Source organism: Malus sylvestris, chromosome 12 (genome assembly GCF_916048215.2).
Source record: "Malus sylvestris chromosome 12, drMalSylv7.2, whole genome shotgun sequence".
NCBI classification, from domain to species: Eukaryota; Viridiplantae; Streptophyta; class Magnoliopsida; order Rosales; family Rosaceae; genus Malus; species Malus sylvestris.
The window spans coordinates 7,060,451-7,067,465 of record NC_062271.1 but is presented as its reverse complement, the minus strand read 5'-3'; the positions used below and the strand labels follow the sequence as shown (position 1 = coordinate 7,067,465).

The 7,015-nt window shown below is 39.2% G+C and overlaps 1 pseudogene; it reads right to left on the bottom strand.

Moving 5' to 3' along the window:
• Nucleotides 1-1,132: 1,132 nt before the first annotated feature.
• LOC126593296 (uncharacterized) lies at nucleotides 1,133-6,623 on the bottom strand (annotated as a pseudogene).
• Between the last annotated feature and the right edge of the window lie 392 nt (nucleotides 6,624-7,015).

The following is a 7,015-nucleotide window of genomic DNA, read 5'->3' as shown; positions in this document are numbered from 1 at the left end:
TTTGAATCCCGATGGTCAAGCAACCCAAGAGTGATGACACATAGAGCTTAGATATATGATGTACTAGAATTAATTTAATAAGAGTTTCTCTTGCAAATTTAAATGATCGGATTGTGTAAGATAATATAAATGCACTTTATTTGTACATTCAATGGGTGTTGTGATTTACAATTAGGATAATGCAGAAATTAGGTTTGTGTCACTTATTAGGGTTTGAATTTTACTTCTTGGTTGGATTTCTTTGCTTGGTTGAGAGATTTTGTTAATTACCTATTTGATTAGGATTTGGATTTAGGATTGTTATTGTAACCTAAGTCATATGCACTATAAATAGGAGCTTATGGATAGTCTATTTTGTGTGCCTTCACTATTGGTTTAGAGATTTTTCTCTAATTGGGTTTTAGGGTGGAGGTCACCGTTTGGAGTCATGAGTGCGTGGCAAACTCATGGCTAATTCGTTTGTCAGTTTGTGAGAATCAATTTATGTGTTAGAGAACAATTTAGGAGAATCTTCTCCGTTTATATTGGATTCTCTACTCGTTTGGTTTATGGATTGTAATTTGTGAGATTTAGGTTGTTAGAGTTACACTCTTTTGTTATCTTCATTTATTTAGTGAAATTCTTTGCCATGCTTTACTTGTGGACTTAGGCTTTACACCGAACCACATTAATCTCATGTGTTTTTATTTTGAGATTGTTCATTTCTTCGCTTTCACTTACAACGTTGATATTTGGCACTTTTGTTAAAACTCACTTCCTCTTGCACATAAAAGTACAACAATGGGCCATGGGCAACAAATTCTGAAAAGAAAGAGAAAACACCATGGACTAGAAACCGAACAATTTCATCCGTTGTATCCTCGTTTAGCGTCCAGGAGTGGATCACCGACTGTATTCAAGCTACGGTGAAGGAAGAATTGAAGGCCCTGCTTGATAACTTTTTCGTTTTAGTTTTTACTTTTCGAGTCACAATAGCTCTTACAAAACATAATCTTTAAACCATTGAACGAAACTGAAGATTCATGATCTCTCCACTTGGGATGTATTCCAGATCCAGTTCGAGTTCAGTCAGTATGAACATGAAGTAATTTCGATATATGCTATATGATAACAAAATTAACTCAGTATAATATACGAAAAGGCTAAAATGGCTTTAGCCAATTTTGCCTAAAGACTTGAAATTGTCTTGATATTTGCCTCTCGTTATTCACAGCTCTGTTTTAAGTTTTCTCAATACTTTCATGACGCAGAAAACCAACAGGTATATACACATCTCGAGTCCACTCTTTTGACGCTTAAGCAGACCACACCTCACGAAGGAGTTCATACCTCGCATTCGTGCAGCCATGATGACCTGCATGCTCATGTTTTCCGCTTCCATTTCCATTTGCTATGATAGTCGGAGTTGACGGTAATTTGTCGATAATGGATGAAAGAGGTGAATCCAACTCCTCTAGCTCCTCATCGCTGGTATATCCCTTTCTCTGTACAGCTGAGACCTTCCTTTCCAGTTGAGAACTTCCTCCTGCTTCTGAAACTTTTTCTGCCACATCAGCCGACGAAGGTGGGGTGTACACAACTGGTGCTGCTGTGTAAGGGAAGCTTCTTGCCGATTCACCTGACAATCTGCGCTCCACAATGCTCTGAGGAAATGTTGAAGGGATAAGTCAAAACTTTAACATTACTACTTTTGTTTTTTGCAGATTAGAACCTACAGATTTTGGTTCATTTGGTTTCACATTTCATGTTAAACAGAAAAGGTCGTACCCAGTGCACAAGGCTCCCGCTTTACGCAGGGTCTGGGAAAAGTGAATGTCGGCTTAAGCGTCAAATGTTTGTCAAATGTTTAAAACCCTTACAGTTGTAGTTGCACAAACACATCTAGGCCATGGAACATAAAAAATGAATAAAAGCAAGTATACCTCGGCATTCAGTGCCTCCAATACAGCTCCTGGGACAGCATCCGGACAGAACTCATCCGGAGTGAAGTTACAAAGTATCCGCTTAACTAATGGAAGACTAATTGATGGGCAGACCTAGTAAACATGAAAGGAAACAAATTTAATCAGCCCAAAAGGAGAGGCGAAAACAATGACGACAGAAAATTCAGACAAGTTAGGACAGTCAGACTAAAACCAAAGCCATTTCCTTTCCATATAAAGGCACTGAAAATACAAAAATTAACCTCCTTTCTGATTCTCGTATCAATAAGCAAGTCTTTCGGAAGCATCAAAAGATCACTCAAGGCATTCAGAAGAAGGAAGGATTCGGATTCACCATCCCCAATCTGCCTGTCATCATCCTCACCACCAGGGTGGTCTTCTTGCAGGTAATCATCAGCATCCATGTCAAACATATCACTTAGCCATCTAGACCAATTTCCAACCTGCACGACATGCAGCCTCCTCGTTATTTAAATCTTGCAATCACATTTTGTTTTTCAAATAACACCCAGGGATGTAAAAGTATTATGAGGAAGGTCAAATCAACCGGAGGCACAGGTCATGCCCCTGTCATGAATTCAAGCAAATGGTCAAGACATCACATGTACGGTTTTATGAGTAACTAGTTAGCTATCTAAACCCCAACTAGTGGTTACGGGGCACTAGGGCATAAGAATCCTTTGGAAAATACTTTCACGAACTATGTGAACCTTTGAAAAGTAAATACTTCTTTCTGGTATAAACAAAAGTAAAAGAACAAGAAAAAATGAGATACATACGGAATTTTTGAGTTGTGCACCAGACCCAAAACTCAAGTCACCAGCGGGAATAGGTAAAACCCTGGAATCAAGAATAGGATCTGATACTGGATCTGTAGGGATCTCATGGGCAGACTCACGCAGGATAGCATTGAACATTGCCACATCTAGCCTTGCAACACAGTGTTGCATAACCTAACCGGAAAACCACATTGAATTAAACCTCCATAGCATAAGGAAAGCTCATACAGTTGTTCTGTGAAGAATAAATGAAGATGAGAAACTTTGGTGGCTGAAATTAAATTCCAATGCCTGTGATGAAGAAAGTTTAAACTGCAGAGGGATCTTTAGATAGAGATTCAAGGATTCCATACCATTCTTGCCAAAACAGGCAAGCAGCCACATTTATGCCCCCCTGCTCGAACGGGACAGAGTCGTTGAGAAGCATCCTGAAAAGCGTTTTTCCATAGGTTGACAGAAAAGCTACCTTGCTTCTGATCACCCAGTGCAGGTCCCGAAAACCTTACAGACATCTTATTTATAGATGAATTCTCAGCTGGAGATTGCATATTTGGAGTTAAAGCCTAAAAAGATAAGACCCTGGTCAGCAAACCATAAAATCACATCAAAGCTACTCCAAATTCACATGTTTGGTGATAATTTAGTTTTCAATCAAAACTAACAATTATCATTCAGTCTAAATAAGCTCATGTGTACACCTCAGGCAAAAAATGACCTTAGACATGCAACTTGTCCATCAACCAAAATGATTGTCGTGATGTAGGGACCCAGGCCACCTTTAACATGATAAAAGAAAGAATGAGAGGTTCTTTGTTTGTGTAGGTGTACCTGCCACCATACTGACTCAACGATCCGAGAGAAAATCCAGGATTCAACTTTTTCCAATGCAGCAGTGAAGGTTCCTGTCTCTTGCCAGTCATCAGCATACTGCATAAAACCGTTCATTTGTTTACTACTGGAACCACCCCTCCATTTCAGTGTTGCAGACTTCACTTCATTTTTCTTGCTAGTCCCATTTGACTCTACAAACTTAACTGAAGGACTTGACTCGCTTGAAATGCCAAATGCTTGAGATATGATCTCCCTTAGCACGACAGTGTTTGATAACCAGAAGGTCAACCTTAACATACAAATGGAAAAAATGAACATCAGTTCCCAGTAATTAAGAGCATTTGTAACACTATGATCTATAACGTGATAAGTTTTACCTGGGGACATCATTGCCACAGGACTTTGCTATTAAAACAAGCCCTGATACAGTGTTCTTAGCAATTTTGGCTCGCTTGCCCTGAGTCCAATGCTTGCAAGCATGGATATAAAGTCTAGAAATGCGCCGAGCCGGTGTGTGAACTTTATGCGCAGAGCTCCCATGCTCTGGTACGACAGCGTAGAGGGAAATTTCAAGAGCAGCAACTTCTCTCAGCTCTTCCTCAAGTTTCTCAATTCTGATTTCCATTTCTTCAATCTTTCGTTCCAAGGCTGTTTCAATCTCTTGTTCGCCATTTTCTTCAGTGTCTACTATTTCACGGTCACTTTCCACACTCTGAGCAACATTTGAGGCCCCATCAAGGATATCACTTCCTCTTATATCTTTAATAGGCTTATCGTCAACCTCCTCAAATGGTTCTGGGGAAGGTTCAATGGGAACTTCACTATCACTAGAACCTTTCGTAGAAGTTCTGGTTTGAACTCCTGAAGGTCCGTTATTTGAATTAGTGACTTTGTTGGCAGTGTGATGCAATCCTTTTGATCTTGACTTAATAGATTCACTACGAGACCACTCCCTGTCCCTGGATCCGGGAGAGCTCTCTGAGGAATTCTTTTTTACAACTATTTTGGGTACCCTTGATACTCTTTCTACTATCTCATCCTCAAGGATAGGTAAATCCCCTTGAGATGACACAGAATCCTTTATTGTCTCGCAATCTGACACCTTGTCGTCAATATTCTCTTTGGAAGTCATTGGATTGGCTTTCAGATCTTGAGACACCTCCTTAAACCTGTTGACATCATCCACATAATGTATAACCAAGTTTTCATTAACTTCAGAGAGCTCTGTGCCCGTGTTTGAATCACTTACTAACGTACTGGGGCTGGTCTAGCATAAGAGACTTTAGATTCTCTATCTTTTCCATGCAATGTCTTAGCGGTATTCCCTTGATTCGGCTTGTTGTCTCTCATTTCTGTTCTTCCAGTCCGCTTGGTGTTTTTAGTATTTGGGGTTTTCCTTTTGTCAACCTCCTTCATGCTTAACAAGGTTTAGTTCCTCCAGCCACAACAATCAAATGAAAGGACTGTTACACGGAAGAAAACACAATAATCAACAACAAACCAAAGCTCTTCTTCTAATTACTTTCTGTGTGACGACTGGAAAACGGAAAACCAGCAATACATGCATAAATCAAGCAAAGGGATTACAATTACCTCTTATGCAGTGACTTCAACATTAAGATTTCATTCACCAGAAACGTTGTACTGGACTTTCCAAATTATTTTCAGTCAGCCTGCAAAAAAGACATCGATATTGGTCGTCAACCGGAGACTTATACACATTTTCCACGCAACAAAATCAAAACGGAGCTACACCGAGCGCATTGAGTGCATCACACAAAATGCAATCATGACTGTTATTTTCCATCGACATTTAGGACACGGGTATCCCCCAGTAATTTCAACCAGAATGATCAAAATCATATACAGCACGGGAGCGAAACATTTCCAAACAGTGGCATTGAAACATCTCAAACTCGTCCACTTTTATGTCAATTGGTAAAGACAGCATGCCCGCCTCACCCGAGTTTGAACTTTTATTCACGTAAATTAGACTAGCTTAAAATATCGTCTTGTAAAAAATATTGTCAATTTTGAAAATCAAATAAAAAATTAACACATAGCACAAATCTACGATATTCTGCGTCCACATCAAATGTGGAATAAAATGAATATATCTCGATCTAGCAACTGGCAACAGCAAAGCCAACAAAAAAATCTCTCATTTTTTTAAAGTTTAATTTACTTTTTTCTCTTTTTTTAGTTTCACCAACCAATGGAATCAAGTCAAATCGATGAAATTATAGAAATATTAAAAAAATTAAAAAGGTGAAAGAGTTGGCTGAATTTAATCATAACAATTAACAAAACTGGTAATTTACTTTTTCATTATAAAAAAAATAAAAAATAAAAAACTGAAATAAACTAAACTGCGATTAATAATGCATAACTCGCAATAATTGCCTATATATGCCCACCTGATGACGTGGCCAGATCCTGATCGTAGAATGTAAAACAGCGTGAAGTTTCCGTAGAGAAAAATAGATACGGACAACCACTTGCCAGAAACGTGACCGGAGAAGATCCAACGAAATGTCGCAATCCGATCTCAAAACGACGCCGAACTGAACCAACCAAACACCCGCCGAAGTCTCTCCGCCAGCCGGAACTGAACCAAACGCAAAAAAAGAACACTGACACGAAAGAGTGAGGAAATGCCAGAATTGAAGAACTCGAATTCCAGAACCCAAAACGACGTCAGAATCTATAACCTTACAAGAAAACGACAAGAGCTCGGTAAAAGCTTCAGAATTCAGATCAGAAGATTCAGAACAATCTAAACGACGCGTTTTGGGGGTCGTGCCGTCTCCAGCCGCCAGAAAAGGCCAGCAATGAGCGCTCAAAAAAGTAATTTACAGTAAAACGTTGTACTTACAGAAGCTTTTTTCTGCTCTGGGCGCTCCGGGATTATCAATAATTCCACGCCAATTAAGAGCGTTGAGTTAATGGGGTGTTTAATTTTGTGTGGAATGTTTTAGGGGAGGGAAGGTGGTGTTTAAAATGGAAGGGTGTGACTGTGTCAGGGGTACGGACATGTGGTAGTGGGTGACCGGGAGAGAGGTTGTCGGTGGGCGTTGGGTGACCAGGTAGTCCCGGTTAAGGGGTTGCAGTACGCATTGTGGAGTGTAATGACTGGTTTGGAAAGTGTTTTTAAATTATTGAAAGTGTTTTTAAAAAAAATGTTTATGAAATAAATTCTTAATAAAAATATAAGTTAATAATGAAAAACACTTAAAGTGTTTCCTACCAGAAGTACAAGTTACGTGCTTCTTGTGGGAAAACACTTTAAATGCTTTTGAAACTTGAAAATATTTTTTCTAAAAGAGTTTTCAGTGATTTAAAATCACTTGACCAACAAGCCCTAAGTATGATAATGCCTAACTGCCATCGTTGTTTTTGTTGAATTACATTTACCCGGTCGTGAAGTGGTAGTAGGATTTGGAACGAAAAACATCTTGTTAA